Genomic DNA, 16,729 nt, shown 5'->3' with positions numbered 1-16,729 from the left:
GGATAAAAATTAAATTGGCCTTTAGAGAAGATGAGCTTTAAATTAGCCAAAAAGAGAATTCCAAACAGAGGGGAAGAACAAGCAAAGACAGGAAAGAGAACGGTGAAAGTTGGAGTCAGATGAGATCACCAGTCTGATCAGGGAAGATTCATGTTGGAGAATCATAAGAAACAAGGCAAAACAGTGAAAGAAAAATAACTGAAGGGGGCTTGGCGTCCAGGTTGAGAAAATGTGACTTTTGAAGTATCTTTTTACCAATTTTTGGAGCAGGGGGATAACATAATGGAAGTGACAGTTTTGGAAGGGAACTCTAAATCTTAGCATATATTAGATGGGAGGAGTTTGGAACAGGAACCAGAATCAACAGGGCATGGGTTGTTGAAAATTTACTGAAAGTTATTAACATGAATGAGTGTTGAGTTTTGTCAAATGCTTTCTTTGCCTTTATTGATATAATCACGTGATTTTTCTTCTTTAGCTTGTTAATGTGAATCAATTATATTGATTGATTTTCTGAAGTTGAACCAGCTTACATACCTGTGGTAAGTCAACTTGGTAGTGGCATATCAATTGTTTTTTACATTGCTGGACTCAATTTGCTATTTTGTTGAGAATTTTTATGTCTATGTTAATTAGAGATATCGATTCTAGTTTTCTTTTCTTGTACTATCTTTGTCTGGTTTTGGTATGAGAATAATGCTGGGCTTCATAGAATGAGTTAGAAAGTACTCAATCTTTTTCTATCTTCTAAAAATCATTGCTGAAAATTAGTACAATTTCTTTCTTAAATGTTTGGTCAAATTCAAGGTGAACCCATCTGCACCTGATCCTTTCTATTTTGGAATATTATCAACTATTGATTCAACTTTTAATTGGGGATTTTGTGAACAGAGCAAGAAAGTCTTTTCACATAGATGGCACAAAGAATCTACTCCCAAGGGAGTTTTAAAATTCTACCCATCATTTAATACAAAAAAGCAGGCTCTCTAGACAATCCATCTCCCCACAGAAAAACAGAAAGAAAGGGAAAGAAAGAGATACAGAGACATTTGGGAATATTTTTAAGAACTAGTCATCCCTAGAAACTTTAGTGAAAATTCTGAGAAACTGAATACGGTACATTCTTTACTGTTGGTTGCAACATTGTACCTCTTGTCACCTTCAAACAAAGTTGTAATCAATAAGAAATAATTGAATATTAAAGCCAAGTGTGGTGGCTCACACCTGTAATCCCAGCACTTTGGGAGGCTGAGCAGGCGAATCACATGAGGCCAGGAGTTCAAGACCAGTCTGGCCAACATGGTGAAATCCTGTCTCTTTTAAAAATACAAACAACATTAGCTGGGCTTGGTGGCATGTGCCTGCAGTCCTAGCTACTTGGGAGGCTGAGGAATGAGAATTGCTTGAACCTGGGAGGGGGAGGTTGAAGTGATCTGAGATTGCGCCATTGCACTCCAGTCTGGGTAACAGAGCGAGACTCTGTCTCAGAAAAAAAAAAAAAAAAAAGACTATTTGTTTGAGTAATGACTTATTTGATAATTTTGTAAATTTTGCAGCCTGACAATATTGCTTTTAAAACAGCAAATCTTTGACATGTCATGGTTTAATAATATGCCTTTCACAATGTCTAATCGCTAGCTGATAGACAAGAATCTACTTGCAATCCAAAGCTTCCATCTGGTAACTGATGGTTTCAATGTGAGTTTACTAATAATAAATTCTATTTTAAAATGAATATTTTAAATTAAATTATGAAGATAATGCATTTCTAAGTCTGATATTAGGACTGAATTATGATGAATCAGGTTTTAATCAGGATCAAATAGAAAATGATCATCCTAGTCCAGTGAGGAGGAGACAAAACATTTCCTGACATGTCTCCTCAGATGTCCCAGAGGCAATTCAAAATCAACGTTTCCATAAGTGCCTCATATTTAACTTCCATCCTATATTCTCTCTGTGTGTGCTACCAACTATTTTGTCACCCAAATCTAGGAATTATCCTTAGCCCTATTTTATTCCTCATTCAACCATTAAATCACAAAATTCAACTCAATGCTGCTTGGTAAGTATCCTTTCTTTCAATCCCATGTCACTGCAAATATTAATTGAGCATCTACTCTGAAGTAGGCACTGTGGAAGACCCTGGATATAGTGGCGGACAGGTGACTTACAGTCTAGCACAGGAGACAGATCCTGAGCAAATGTTATGTGATTGTAGCTAAAGAGAAGTACAAGTCCATTTTTGTGTCTCAAAAGGCTGTGAATCCTGATCTGAGTGGGGTCTATGAAAGCTTTCCTGGAGAAGTGACATTAAAACTGAAACCTAAAGGATGAAAAGGAGTTAAGTGATATAAGAGAAGAAAAAAAAATTCCAGGAAGGAAGAATATCATATACAATGGTTCTGAGTCAGGAAAGGACATGGTATGTGTGAAGAAAACAGAAAATTCCAAGGAACTGAGAGATAAGCAGCTTGCATCTATATGGTCTTTTGCTGTACTACCAAAATTGTTTAAATGTTTTCTTTTTCTTCTGCCTTGGACTACTAGCATCAGTTTTTCACTTTGCTTCCAGAGAGACTTTCCAAAATGCAAACCTCATTATGTCACAAAATCCACAATGGTTTCCCATTGCCTACACAGTAAAGGTCAAATTCCCTCAAGAGATTCTTCCATTCCCTTCTCTGTGTCTTTCACCCACTCCAACACTTAGTGACAATGATGCCATTTATAGTTCTTCAAAACAGTCAGGCCTGTTCACCTACTTATGTCTTTGCCAGCTGCTATTTTCTTCATTTGGAATGCCTCTGTCTGCCTGGAAAACTCCCATTCATCCTTTAATGGGACTCATATTCTGTATTTTCTAAGCCAGAGGCCAGCAAGCTACAGTCCATGAGACAAATCCAACTCTCTGCCTGTATGACCTGTGAACTAAAAATCGTTTACCTGTAGTAGAAGTTGAAATAAAATCAAAAGAAGAATATTTTGTGATATGTAAAAATTAAAACACATTTAAATTTCAATGACTATAAGTGCAATATTTTTAGAGCACACCCACACTCATTTGTTTACATATTGCCTACAGCTACTTTTGCACTACAATGGCAAAGCTAAACAACAGAGATCACTCAGCCCTCAAAACTGAAATATTTACTATCTGGTTTTCCACACAAAAAAGGTTGCTCACCTCTGCTCGGATCCAATATTGCCAATATGCTCCTTATAGGCCCCCTCCCCTGGAAAAATATTCCTGGAGCAAGACAATTACCTGACTACCATCCAAAGCACATAACAGAAAAATTATTTTAAAAATTTGAGTATATAACGTGACTTCATCTTAATTTCCTCACCTGTATAATGGAGGCAATAAGAGTGTCCATCTCATAGGTGTTCTGTAAGGATCAAAATAGTTAATAAAGTGTTTAGAATAGTGCCTGGAACATAAAAAGTGTTCACTAAGTCAACAGTATTAACATTTTTCCTCTAATATGTCTTGTATATTCATCTACTGTTTCCCTTCACTGTATTTCAGTTCTTTTTCCCTTACGAGTCAACTGTGATTTTTCTTTTGACTTGTGCAAGGTGACTCCTCAATAAACATATAGTGAATAAATAAATGAATGAAAATGAAGAGACTCATGGCCATGGATGACGGTGAGAATGAAAGTGGATTGTGTCGAATACTGTACTGCTGTTTAATATTTACGTTACAAATTTTGTGCTACTTCATTTTATGACTTTTAGCTGAATTTTTAAAATGTAATGAAGCCAGGAATTATTTTCACTCAAATGCCAGAAAATGTAAGATACTTTTGATCAAACTGGAGGGGTTATATTAAATATTAAAGTCTTACAAGCGTCAGTAACTCTAAACTTTTGTTGACTTGAGGATCATTTCCTGACTTTTATTGGAACCATTCTGGGCAGTACATTCCCTCTTCCCAATGTCTTTGTGAGCTTCAGCTCCAACTTCTCTTTTCATGTCTTCTTTTTTTTTTTTTTTTTGCCACAGACTTATATGCCTTTAGCACATGAGGCTGCATTTAACTTGGCTCAAAAGCAGGGATAGATATTATTACAATGTAAGAGATTAAAAAGCATCCCAACCTCAAAAGAAACACACACACAGAGTCCACAGAATATGTAGGGAAGATTTTTTTTTCTTATATTCATACAATGGCCATCCCAGCTTTAATCTAGGATGCATCTATTGAGATCTAGACCAGGTTTGTCATTTTCAGTGAAGTGCTGGGATGTATTCTCCGAAATCTGTTTCCATGAAGAATTTGCAAAGCCCTCAGGAGTTAATCCATCTTGAGAAAAAAGAGTCTGGGAAACAAGTTTAGGCTGGTAGCAGAGTTTTGGTTACCAGAGAGGAGAGGTGACATTGAAGACAGCAAAGAATTTGCCCTTTCTGTGTTTTTGTTTGTTTGTTTGAGACAAGGTCTCACTCTGATGTCTAGGCTGGAGTGCAGTGGCACGATCATAGCTCACAGTAGCCTCAAATTTCTGGTCTTAAGTGATCCTCCTGCCTCAGCCTCCCAAGTAGCTGGGACCACAGGTATGCACCACCATGCCCAGCTAGTGTGTTTTATTTTTTGTAGAGATGTTGTTGTGCTGCCCAGGCTGGTCTTGAACTTCTGGGCTCAAGTGACCCTCTTGTCTAGGCCTCCCAAAGTGCTGGGATTATAGACATGAGCCACTGCACCCAGGCAGCCCTTTCTAATTGTCTGCCAGACTAGTCCTCAAAGATTCACTTAGTCTTCAAATGTGAATGTTAAACGTGAAAGGGCAGTTTCTCAGAATCTTGGTATGATGTTGAGTCATAAGTAACATTGCTTTAAGTCCTTTCCAAGAAAGTGTATGTGTACATGCATGCACAAAAAGAAGAAGGAAGGAAGGAAGGAAAGAAGGAAGGAAAGAAAGAAAGAAAGAAAGGAAAGAAAGAAAGAAAAGAAAGAAAGAAAGAAAGAAAAAAGAAGGAATGAAGGAAGGAGAAAAGAAGGGAGGAAGGAAAAAGGAAAGGAAAAGAAAGGAAAGAAAAAAAGAAAAGAAAAGAAAAGAAAAGAAAAGACACATCTGAACTTGAGAGATCAAAAGTTTCTTAGAGAATGGACTAGCTAACCTGAGACCTAAATGAAGGAGTGGTGAGGTGCAAGAACATCTACTACAAAGGCTTGGTTATGATGAAGATTATGGCCCATTTGGGGAACTGTAACTCATTTAACTCTGACCACAACCCTATGAAGTGGATACAATTATTATCTCCATTTAAAATGAGAAACTGAATTATAGAGAGGTTAAGTAACTTGCTTTATGTTACATAACTAAAAAAGTAGCAGATATAGGATTCAAACTCAAGCAGTCTGACTTTCACATCTGTGATCTTAACCTCTACTTTATAATATTCCTAATATAATAGCCACCTTAAGGTAAGAAAGTTTATATCACATACTGTATTAAGTACATTATATATATTGCTTGATTTAAACATGTTCCAGTTATCTCTTGCTTCATACCAAAATTTAGTGACTTAAATCAGTAAAAGTCATTTATTTCTCTCATGAATCTGCAATTTGGGCTGGGTCCTACCCTACGCAATGCCAACTAAATTGAGGTGTGCAGGATCTGCTTTTAAGATGGGTCACTCACATGCTGGGAAGTTATTACTGGCTCCAGGGTGAGTTTTTTCCCGCCTAGGCCTCTGGGCCTATGATGGGAGAGGGTGCCATGAAGGTCTCTGACATAACTGGAGACATTTTCTCCATTGTCTTGGTGATTAACATTTGGCTCCTTGTTACTTACGCCAATTTCTGCAGCCAACTTCAATTTTTCCACATAAAACAGGTTTTTCTTTTCTATCGCATCGTCAGTCTGCAATTTTTGCAAGCCTTTATGCTCTGCTTCCTCTTGAATGTTTTGCCACTTAGAAATTTTTTCTGCCAGATACCATAAACCATCTCTTTCAAGTTCAGATTTCCACAGATCTCTAGGGCAGGGGGTAAAGATACCAGTCTCTTTGCTAAAACATACCAAGAGTAACCTTTACTCCAGTTGCTAATAAGTTTCTCATCTCCATCTGAGACTACCTCAGCCTGGACTTCATTGTCCATATCACTATTAGCATTTTGGTCAAAGCCATTCAACAAGTCTCTAGGAGGTTGCAAACTTTCCCACATTCTTCTGTCTTCTTCTGAGCCCTCCAAACTCTTCCAACCTCTGCCTGTTACCCAGTTCCAAAATTGCTCACACATTTTTGGGTATCTTTACAGCAGCATCCCACTCTCTGCACTACCAATTTCCTGTATTAGTTCCTTCTCACTCTGCTATGAAGAAATATTGGAGACTGGGTAATTTATAAGGGAAAGAGGTTTAATTGATCCACAGTTCTGCAGGGCTGGGAGGCCTCAGGAAATGGAGGAAGGGAAATAAAACATGTCCTTCTTCACAAAGCAGCAGGAAGGAGAAAAATAAGAAATGAGCAAAGGGTGAAGCTCCTTATAAAACCATCAGATCTTGTGACAATTTACTATCATGAGAATAGCATGGGGGAAACTGCTCCCATCATTCAATTACCTCCCACTGGGTACCTCCCACCACACATAGGGATTATGGGAATTACAATTCAAGATGAGATTTGGGTGGGGCATAGCCAAACTGTATCAATGGGGGTGGTTTCTAATGCTTTAGCACCATCCCCCTAGTGCTGTCTCATGACAGAATTCTCACTAGATCCGGTTGTTTAGAAGTGTGTAGCACTTCCCTTGTCCCTCTTGCTCTCTCCTGCTCAAGAATGGTAAGATTGGCTTGCTTCCCCAGTGCCTTCTGCCATGATGTAAGTTTCCTGATGCCTCCCTAACTATGCTACCTGTACAGCCTGTTGAACTGTGAGTCAATTAAACCTCTTCATGAATTACCCAGTATCAAGTATGTCTTTATAGCAGTGTGAGAACAAACTAATACAGAAAATTGGTGTGAGAATGAGGTATTCCTATAAAGATACATGAAAATGTGGATGCAACTTTGGAACTGGGTAATGGGCAGAGTTTGGAACAGTTTGGAGGGCTCAGAAGAAGAAAGAAAGATGTGGGAAGGTTTGGAACTTCCTAGAGACTTGTTGGATGGTTGTGACCAAAATGCTGATAGTGATATGGACAATGAAGTTCAGGCTGAGATGGTCTCAGATGGAGATGAGAAACTTGTTGGGAACTGGAGTAAAAGTCACTCTTGCTATGCTTTAAGAAAGAGACTGGAAGCATTTTGCCTCTGCTCTAGAGATCTGTGGAACTTTTAACTTGAGAGAGATGGTTTACAGAATCTGGCAGAATAAATTTCTAAGGAACAGTGTTCAAGATAGGACCTACTGCTTCTAAAAGCCTATGCTCATTTACATAAAGAAAGAAATAATCTGAAACTGAAACATATTTTAAAGGGAAAGAGAGCATAAAAATTTAAAAAATTTGCAACCTGACCATGCAGTAGAAAAGAAAAAACCCATTTTCTAGGGAGAAATTGAAGTCTGCAGAAATTTGCATAAGTAAAGAAGAGCTGAATGTTAATTGCCAAGATAATGGAGAAAATGTCTCCAGGGCATTTCAGATTCATTCACAGCAGTCCCTCCCATCACAGGCCCAGAGGCCTAGGAGGGAAAAATGGTTTTGTGGGTCCGCACTGCTCTGTGAGGCCTTGAGGCATGGCACCCTGCATCCCAGCTCCTCTAGCTCCAGCTATGGCTAAAAGGGGCCAAGGTACAGATTAGGCCACTGCTTCAGAGGTTGCAAGCCTAAAGCCTTGGCAGCTGCCACATGGTGTTAGGCTTGCAGGTGTGCAGAAGACAAGAGTTAAGCTTCGGGAACCTCCGCCTAGATTTCAGAGGATATATGGAAATGCCAGGATGTTCAGGCAGAAGTCTGCTGCAGAGGCACAGTCCTCATGGAGACCCTCTACTAGAGCAGTGTGGAGGAGAAGTGTGGCGTTGGAGCCCCCACACAGGGTCCCCACTGCAACACTGCCTAGTGGAGCTGTGAGTAGAGGGCCATCATCGTCCAGCCTCCAGAATGGTAGATCCACTGACAGCTTGCACCATGCACCTGGAAAAGCCACTGTCAGTCAACACCAGCCTGTGAAAGCAGCTACTAACATGACTTGGTTGTGAGACATGGAATCAAAGGAGATTATTTCAGAGCTTTAAGATTTAATGACTTTTCTGCTGGGTTTTGGACTTTCATGCAGCCTGTAGTCCCTTTCGTTTGGCCAATTTCTCCATTTTGGAATGGTAGCATTTACCCAATGCCTGTAACCCCATTGTATCTTGGAAGTTACTAACTTGTTTTTGATCTTACAGGCCTATAGGAAGAAATGACTTGCCTTGTCTCAGTTGGGACTTTGGGCTTGGACATTTGGGTTAATGCTGGAATGAGTTAAGATTTCATGGGACTATTGGAAAGTCACGATTGGTTTTAAAATAGAAAAAGTACATGAGATTTGGGAGGGCCATGTTGAATTGTAATCCCCAGTGTCAGGGGAGCAACCTGGTGGGAGGTGATTGGATCATGGGAGTAGTTTTGAATGCTTTAGCACCATCTCCCTAGTCCTGTCTCATGAATGAGTTCTCATGATGTCTGGTTGTTCAAAAGTGTGTGTCACTTCTTACACTCTCTTTCTCTCCTTCTCCATCATTGAAAGATGGGCTTGCTTCCCCTTCATCTTCTACCATAATTGTAAGTTTCCTGAGGCTCCCCAGCAATGTTACCTGTACAGCCTATGGAACTGTGGGTCAATTAAACCTCTTTTCTTCATAAATTACCAAGTCTCAGGTATGTCTTCATAGCAGTGTGAGAACAGACTAATACAGATGATCATGACAGTTGCAAACAAAGACAGTTTTGTTTATTCCTTTCCAATCTGTATACACTTTCTTTTCTTTCCTTGTTGCATTAGCTAGCACTTCCAGTAAAATATTGAAAAGTAGTAGTGAAAGGAGAATTTTTATGTCTATGTTAATTAGAGATAGTGATTTCTAGTTTTCTTTTCTTGTAATGCCTTTTTCTGGTTTTGGTATGAGGATAATACTGGGCCTCATAGAATGAATTAGAAAGTATTCATTCTTTTTCTATCATCTAAAAAAGTTGCAGATAATTAGTATGATTTCTTTCTTAAGTGTTTGGTCAAATTCATAGTGAACCTATCTGCACCTGATCCTTTCTGTTTTGGAATGTTATTGACTATTGATTGAATTTTTAAAATAAATATAAGGCTATTCAGATGATCTGTTTTTTCTTGTGTGAGTTTTGGCAGATTGTGTCTTTCAGGGGATGGGTTCATTTCACCTAGGCTAGTACGTGAGACTAGAATTGTTTGTAGTATTTCTTTTTAATTTTTTTAAAACTTTCTAAAGAGAGAGTGTCTTGCTCTGTTGCTCAGGCTGAAGTGCTGTGGCATGATTGTATCTCATTGCAAACTCAAACTCTTGGGCTCAAGGAATCTTCCCACGTCAGCCACCTGAGTAGCTAGGACTTTCAAGTGTGCACCACCATACCCAGATATTTTGTTAAATTATTTTTGTAGAGATAAGTTCTCTCTATTTTGCCTAGGTTAGTCTCAAATCCTGGCCTTAATTTATTCTCCTGCCTTGACCTCCCAAAGGCCTGGGATTGCAGGCGTAAGCCATCAAGCCCAGCCCATAGTATTCCTTTGTTATCATTTTAACATCCATGAGAGCTGTAGTAATTTCTCTTCTTTCCCTTCTGATATGAGTAATTTGTGTTCTCTCTCTTATGCTTTTTTTCCACTTATCCTGTACAGAAGCTTATGAATTTTATTGAACTTTTCAAAAAACCAGCTTTTGATTTCATTAATTTTCTCTATTGATTTTTTGTTTTCAGTTTCATTGATTTGTGTCCTAGTTTTTATTTCTTTTTTTCTACTTACTGTGTATTTTATTTGCTTTTTCTTTTCCAGTGTTGTAAACTGGTTGATCTGTAATTGATTTTATACATTTCTTTTTTTCTATTATATACACTTAGTGCTATAAAATTCCCTCTAATCACTGCATTTGCTGTATTCTACAAGTTTTAATAAGCTATGTTTTAAGTTTCACTTAGTTTAATTTCTCATGAGTTTTTTTTTCTTGGACCCATGAGTTATTTAGAAGTATATTGTTTAATCTCCACATAGTTTGGTATTTTCCAGCTATCTACCTTTCTATTATTCCTCTCTAGTTTAACTCCATTGTTGGCTGACAGCAGACATTGTATGTCTTGTGTTTTTAGACATTTATCAAGGTGTATTTTATTATCAAGAACATGGTCTGTCTTGTTGAGTGTTCCATGTGAGCTGGAGAAGACTGTGTATTCTGTTGATGTTGCATAAAGTAGTCTATTGATGTCCATTATGTCCAATTGATTGGTGGTGTTATGGAGTTCAATTATGTCTTTATTTATTTTCTGCCTGATGAATCTGTTCATTTCTGACAGAGGGCATTGAAGTCTTCAACTATAATAGTATATTCATCTATTTCTGATTGCAGTTATATCAGTTTTTGCCTTATATGTTTTGATTCTCTATTATTAGTTACATTCAAATTAAGAATTATGTCTTCTTGAAGAATTAATCCTTCTGTCATTATGTAATGCCTTTCTGATAATTTTTTAACTCTGTGCCTGTGCTTACCCATGTAATGCACTTCTTTATCCCTGATAATGTCCGTTGTTCTGAAGCCTGCTCTGCCTGAAATTAATATATCAATTTTCCACTTTCATTTGGTTAGTGTTAGAATGGTATAATTTTCTTCATCCATTTACTTTTAATCCATATCTCTTTATATTAAAGTAGGTTTCTTGTAGACAACATATAGTTGGGTCTTAATTTTTTATCCACTATGACAATCTTTGTCTTTTAATTGGTGCATTTAGACTATTAATATTCAAAGTGATTACTGATACAGTTTTATTAGAATCTACCACATTTGTTACTGTTTTTTATTTTCTATGCTTGTTATTTGATTCTGTTTTTATCCTCCACTTATTTTTGCCTTTTGTGGTTTTAACTGAGCATTTGATGTAATTTTATTTTCTCTCCTTTCTTAACATATCACTTATACCATTTTAAAAAACACAACATTTTTAGTGGTCATCTCAGAATTTATGATATACCTTTACCACTACTCCAAGTGCACTTTCAAATAATGCTATACCACTTCACAGGTAGTACAAATACCTTATAATGACAAAATAGTTCTAAGCTCTCCCTCCTGTCTCTTGTATCATTGCTGCCACTTATTTCACTTACATATAAGCATATGTAAGTGTGTGTGTATATATATATATATATACTTTATATATATTTCATACATATATCCTTATATATGTGTGTGCAACATACACACAGAGACACATACATACATATAATTGAATACAATTATGCTATTGTTATTTTTAACAAACTGCTATCTGTTAGATCAATAAGGTATGAGAAAAATAAGAGTTTTTTTTTTATTTTACCTTCACTTATTCCTTCTCCAATGTTCTTCTTTAGGTAGATGCAAGTTTGTGACCTGTATCACTTTTCTTCTTGCTGAAGAGCTTTTTAAAACATTTCTTGCAAGGCTCAACAAATTCCAATTTTTTTTGCCTGAGGAAGTCTTCATTTCCCGCTCATTTTTAGATGACACTTTTATAGGGTATAGGATTATAGGTTGGTGGGGTTTTTATCTCTCAACACTTTAAGTATTTCACTGTTCCCTCTTCTTGCTTTCCTTGTTTCTTTTGTTTGTTTGCTTATTTTTTGAGACAGAGTTTGGCTCTTGTCACCCAAGCTGGAGTGCAATGGTGCGATCTCAGCTCATTGCAACCTCCATCTCCTGGGTTCAAATGATTCTCCTGTCTCAGCCTCCTGAGTAGCTGGGATTGCAGGTGCACACAACCATGCCCAACTAATTTTTTTTTATATTTTTTAGCAGAGATGGGTTTTTGCCATGTTGGCTAGGCTAGTCTTGGACTCCTGATATCAGGTGATCTACCCACCTCAGCCTCCCAAAGTGCTGGGATTACAGATGTGAGCCACCGCACTTGGCCTGCTTTACTTGTTTCTAAGGAGAAGTCAGATGCAAATGAGATTCTTATTTTTCTCCTCTATAGGTAAGGTGAGTTTTTTCCACCTCTGCCTTCTCTTGTTTGTTGTTGTTCTACCCTTTCCCAACCCCCTGACTTCTTTCAAAATTTTATCTTTGATTTTCTGTAGTTTGAAGATGATATGTCTAGGTATAGAGATTTTTTCACATTCATCCTGCTCAGTGTTCTCTGTACTTCCTGGATTTGTTGTTTAGTGTCAGACATTAATTTGTGGGAAATCCTCAATCTTTATTGTTTCAAATATTTCCTCTGTTTTTCTTTCTCTTTATTTTCCTCCTGATATCCCCATTATGTGTATTTATACTTTGGGAATTGTTCTACAGTTCGGATATTACATCCTTTTTTTCTTTTCCAGTATTTGTTCTCTTTGCTTTTCGGTTAGATGTCTGTTGACATATTCTCAAGCTCAGAGACTCTTTCCTCAGCTTTGTCCAGTCTACTAAAGCCATTGAAGGAATTCTTCATTTCTGTTGTTGTTTTTGTTTTTTGATCTCTAGCATTTTGGGGGTTCTTTCTTAGAAAATCCCCATTTCTCTGCTTATATTGCCCATCTATTCTTGCATGCTGTCTACTTCATTCACTGTAGCCCTTAACATATTAATGAAAGTGGTTTTAAATTCTCAGTCTGATAATTGCAACATTCCTGCCATATCTTAAGTCTGGTTTTGATTCTTAGCCTGTCTCTGCAAACCGTGTTTTTTGCCTTTTAGTATGCCTTGTAATTTTTTCTTGATAGCTGAACATGATGCCTTGAGTAAAAGAAACTGCTATAAATAGGCCTTTATTAATGTGGTGGTAAGGTGTGGGGGAAAAGAAGTGTTTTATAATCTTATGAATAGGTCTCAGTCTTTTAGTAAGCCTGTGTCTCTGGGCTGTGAACTTCACACATGCTTCTCAGTCACATCCCCTCAACTTAGATGGGATAAGATAACTAGAGTGAGCTGAAGTTGAGTGTTTTCCTTCTTCCACATGGAAGACCAGATAGGGTTTGGACACCTCTTCCCCCAGGTCAGTTGGTTTCTGATAAAACTCTAGCAATTTTAATTTTCAGCAACTAGTTAAATGGTTTCTCCTGAGGGCAGAACTTATTAAGAACAGAATGCACTTGTGTATTTCAAAAAAGTTCCTTCCCTTTCCTCTGTCAGAAGCACAAAGGAATTTTTCTCCTGTAATCACTGCAAGAACTTGATAAACATCCAGGAAGTAAAACCCATAAAAGCATGAGGTCTTTCCTAAGACTGAGTCCCCCAGAAGACTTTAGCTCTCAGACCCATCCACATGGAACTTCTGGCAATTCATCAATTATAATTTAGGTTTTCTTCATTTGTTTCTGCTCAGGTAAGTTGTGATTCTCTGTATTTGTTGGGGCAGCAGTTTGACCTGTGACCTTACTTCTCTACGAATCTAAGAAAGGATATTGATTTTTCAGTTCTTTTCAGCCTCTTATTTGTTGTTAAGATGGAGTGGAAACTTCTAAGCTTTTTACATGCCAAACTATAAACCAGGAGTCCTTATTATTTTTTTTTAATCCAGGGGTTAGTCCAGTATTTCAGTGTAAACTAATTGTACTGAATAGAGGGAGTTTCGCTACCTGACATTTTTTGTTCAGTGAATCCCCAAATTCCAATTAATTAATATATTTCCAAATTTTCCTTTAGGAGAAAGAGCATTTTAAAATTAAACTAAGTACTATTAGAAATTTATTTGTGAAAGCTTAAGTTCACTACATATTTTGAATTAGTCCTATATCTTACACTTTTTACATTTACTATTTTAATTACAATTCTTAAGTACCAAGAAGAAATTTCAGAAATCATCACTGACCTCTTCCTTGTTTTATAAATAAAGAAACTAAATATCAGAGAGTCTACCCATTTTTTCTTTGGCCACTTAATGACAAAGCTTCAGCTAAATCCAGGGCACACATTATTCTTGTGTTGCTCCACTTCTTCCACTGCATTTATTCAAAAACAAATAAATGTTAATGTGATGATTGGGAAACTCAAGAACATATTAATTAATTAAAATGGGTTTTGAATGCCCACTATATATATCTGCCATGCTAGGTTTTGGTGATGTAAAATGAATGAATCACAGTCCTGGTCCTCAAAGATAGCCATGCTGAAGGAGACAGACATGAACATAAAGAACCTCCATGCTGAATGAGAAGCCCATCATAGCCCATGATGATCTGTGTAATGTGCTTCTGGGAGAAAAGAAGTCTGAAAACCTAAGGGAGATACCCAGTGTAATTTCTCTAAGGAGGTAACATTTGAGTCGTGTCTTGAAAAATGAATAGCTTTTCACCAGGGTGTTCTAGACAACAGAAATTATAATAGAGATCAACAATCAAATCCCCATTAAAAAGCTACTATGGGCTAGGCCATATGTTAGGTAGGTACAGGAGTACAAGAGTGAGCAAAGAAAAAGTCTCTGTTCTTGTGCACCTTTTATTCATTTTATTTGAAGGGTGAACTACAGGTAAGTTGTCTTTGAAAAGTGCAATGAAATGTTTGGTAAGGAGATTTGACTTGGGGGTGGAGAAAAGAGGTAAGCAGGGATACTTCCTGGAGGATAGTAGGAGAGTTAATACCTTAGGTGGCATATTGAGAGGGAAGAACATAAAGAGGCAAAGGCCATGTCATGGCTAATGGCTCTGAGCTGTAATCTGCTGCGTATAAAGATGATCTTGGCTTGGACATAAACAATGGGGATGGAAGTTACTTAAACTGGCACTAGAAAGACAAGTGGGGCCAGTTCAGGGGAGACTTTGTAGTCAACCTCAATGAAGACATTGAAGGATTGAAAAAGAGAGAGAAGTGGAACCATGAAATTTGTAGCCTGAAAAACCACTCTGACTCTATGGGAAAAGCTACAGGGATGAGAAAGACACAAAATACCCAGCAAATGAAAATAATTTATAAGGCTAGAGCTTAGTGTCTGTGGTGAGGAGTCACAGGAAATGTAGGCTAGAGTGAGATCCTGAAGGAAGCCCCATCTGTTTTGGAGTAAGACTTGTATAGTTTATCTACCAGGGAATGAGGTCACTTTGACAGATTATATGTTCAGAACATAAGAATCATGCTAAAAAGATTCATTTATATTCATAATATTGTAATTATGAATGTAGATAATGGATTGACAGATTTTACAAATATTTCATAAAAAGTTGGAAAGAAAACAAATCTATGCCTTTCAATTAACCAGAACTGCCTGTTTTCATTTTCTGTTTTCCAGTTGTTTGAGATTGATTGAAGACCTCAACTGTAAGAAAAAACAAACTCAGAGAGGGCAGAGAAAGGCAACTGAGACCTTGCCATACAATGCCTTGGTGGGATGGACTTTCTGGTAAAACTTGTGTTAACTCCTCAAGGAAATGCCTGGGCATATACCAGAATAGTGCCTGACAGTGTGATGCAACCTAGTGCTGCCTCTACTTGCTGGAATTTTACTTTGTGCCTCTGGGTGGTAATTAGGGATTGTTTGATCTGAGTCAATAAAATACTATTCAATTTCCCCTGCAGACATCAGAGATGCATTTATTATAGTAAAAATATTTTCCCATGCCACTATTTGAATTTAAAGCATACATGTCTGCTCATTTAATTTCTAGCTACTTACAAAAGCTTTTTAACATATAGACTAAGTGCAAATTAAAAACACAAGGACATTACTCATGTTTCTGGAGGTAAAGATGGATGGATGTTCAGTAAATTACACCTTTTCCTATGGAAGCTGCTGTTGATGAAGCTTATGAAGTTTAATTTCTTGATTTATCTACACTGGCTCACTCCCACGACCATCTATATTCTGAAGCTTAGGTTAAACAGATGATGCAAGAAACACCTACATTCAGAATTCGAGAAGCCCCTTTGAAAATTCAATGGAATCCTTTGTAATAAATTTCTAAATCACACGTGTCAGACATATTGTGGTCCAAATCCTGCCATTCCATTCATTATAAACGTTCACCTTAAAGCAGAATTTCTTTTTAAAGCTGGTAGCAATCCTTTTTCACACTTCCTGTGTGAAAAATGGCACAGAGAGGTGCCATTCTGTGTAACAACTTACGAGGCTGCTAGTGGTAACTTCACTTGTAGCAGCAGTAGACTTGGGAGACAGACAAAAGATCTTGCATTTGTCTGTTGATTAAGTGATAAGCACCATCAATACGTTCACAAAGAATAGGGGAGGAAATAACACCCTGACTCAAGGCTGTTGTCACCTTGGGTATGTGAATCCATTGGCATCCTTGTTAATTTGATGAAATATAAGCTCTAAGTTTAGAAACTGAATATTTTCTGTTTACTTCATTACACTGTGTTATATGACATTAAAGAGCAGATTAAGCAAGTATGATGTTTAATATAAAAAAAAGTACTAATATTATATTTCCAGTTAAAAAAAGTCTTCCAAACAAGTGAAGGAATTTATATGTTGTATCAAATGTCTCCAAACACCAGAACTTCCTGATATTGTTGTGATTCTTATTAGTATGAAAAAGGATACAATTGACATAGTTCATAGTAAACGTTAAAGTAATATTCTGAAAATGCATTAGTAACAGGATTTGAATTCACTCATCAACATAAAAAGCA

Source organism: Hylobates moloch, unplaced genomic scaffold, assembly GCF_009828535.3.
Source record: "Hylobates moloch isolate HMO894 unplaced genomic scaffold, HMol_V3 SCAFFOLD_12, whole genome shotgun sequence".
NCBI lineage: Eukaryota > Metazoa > Chordata > Mammalia > Primates > Hylobatidae > Hylobates > Hylobates moloch.
This window is presented reverse-complemented; position numbering follows the sequence as displayed.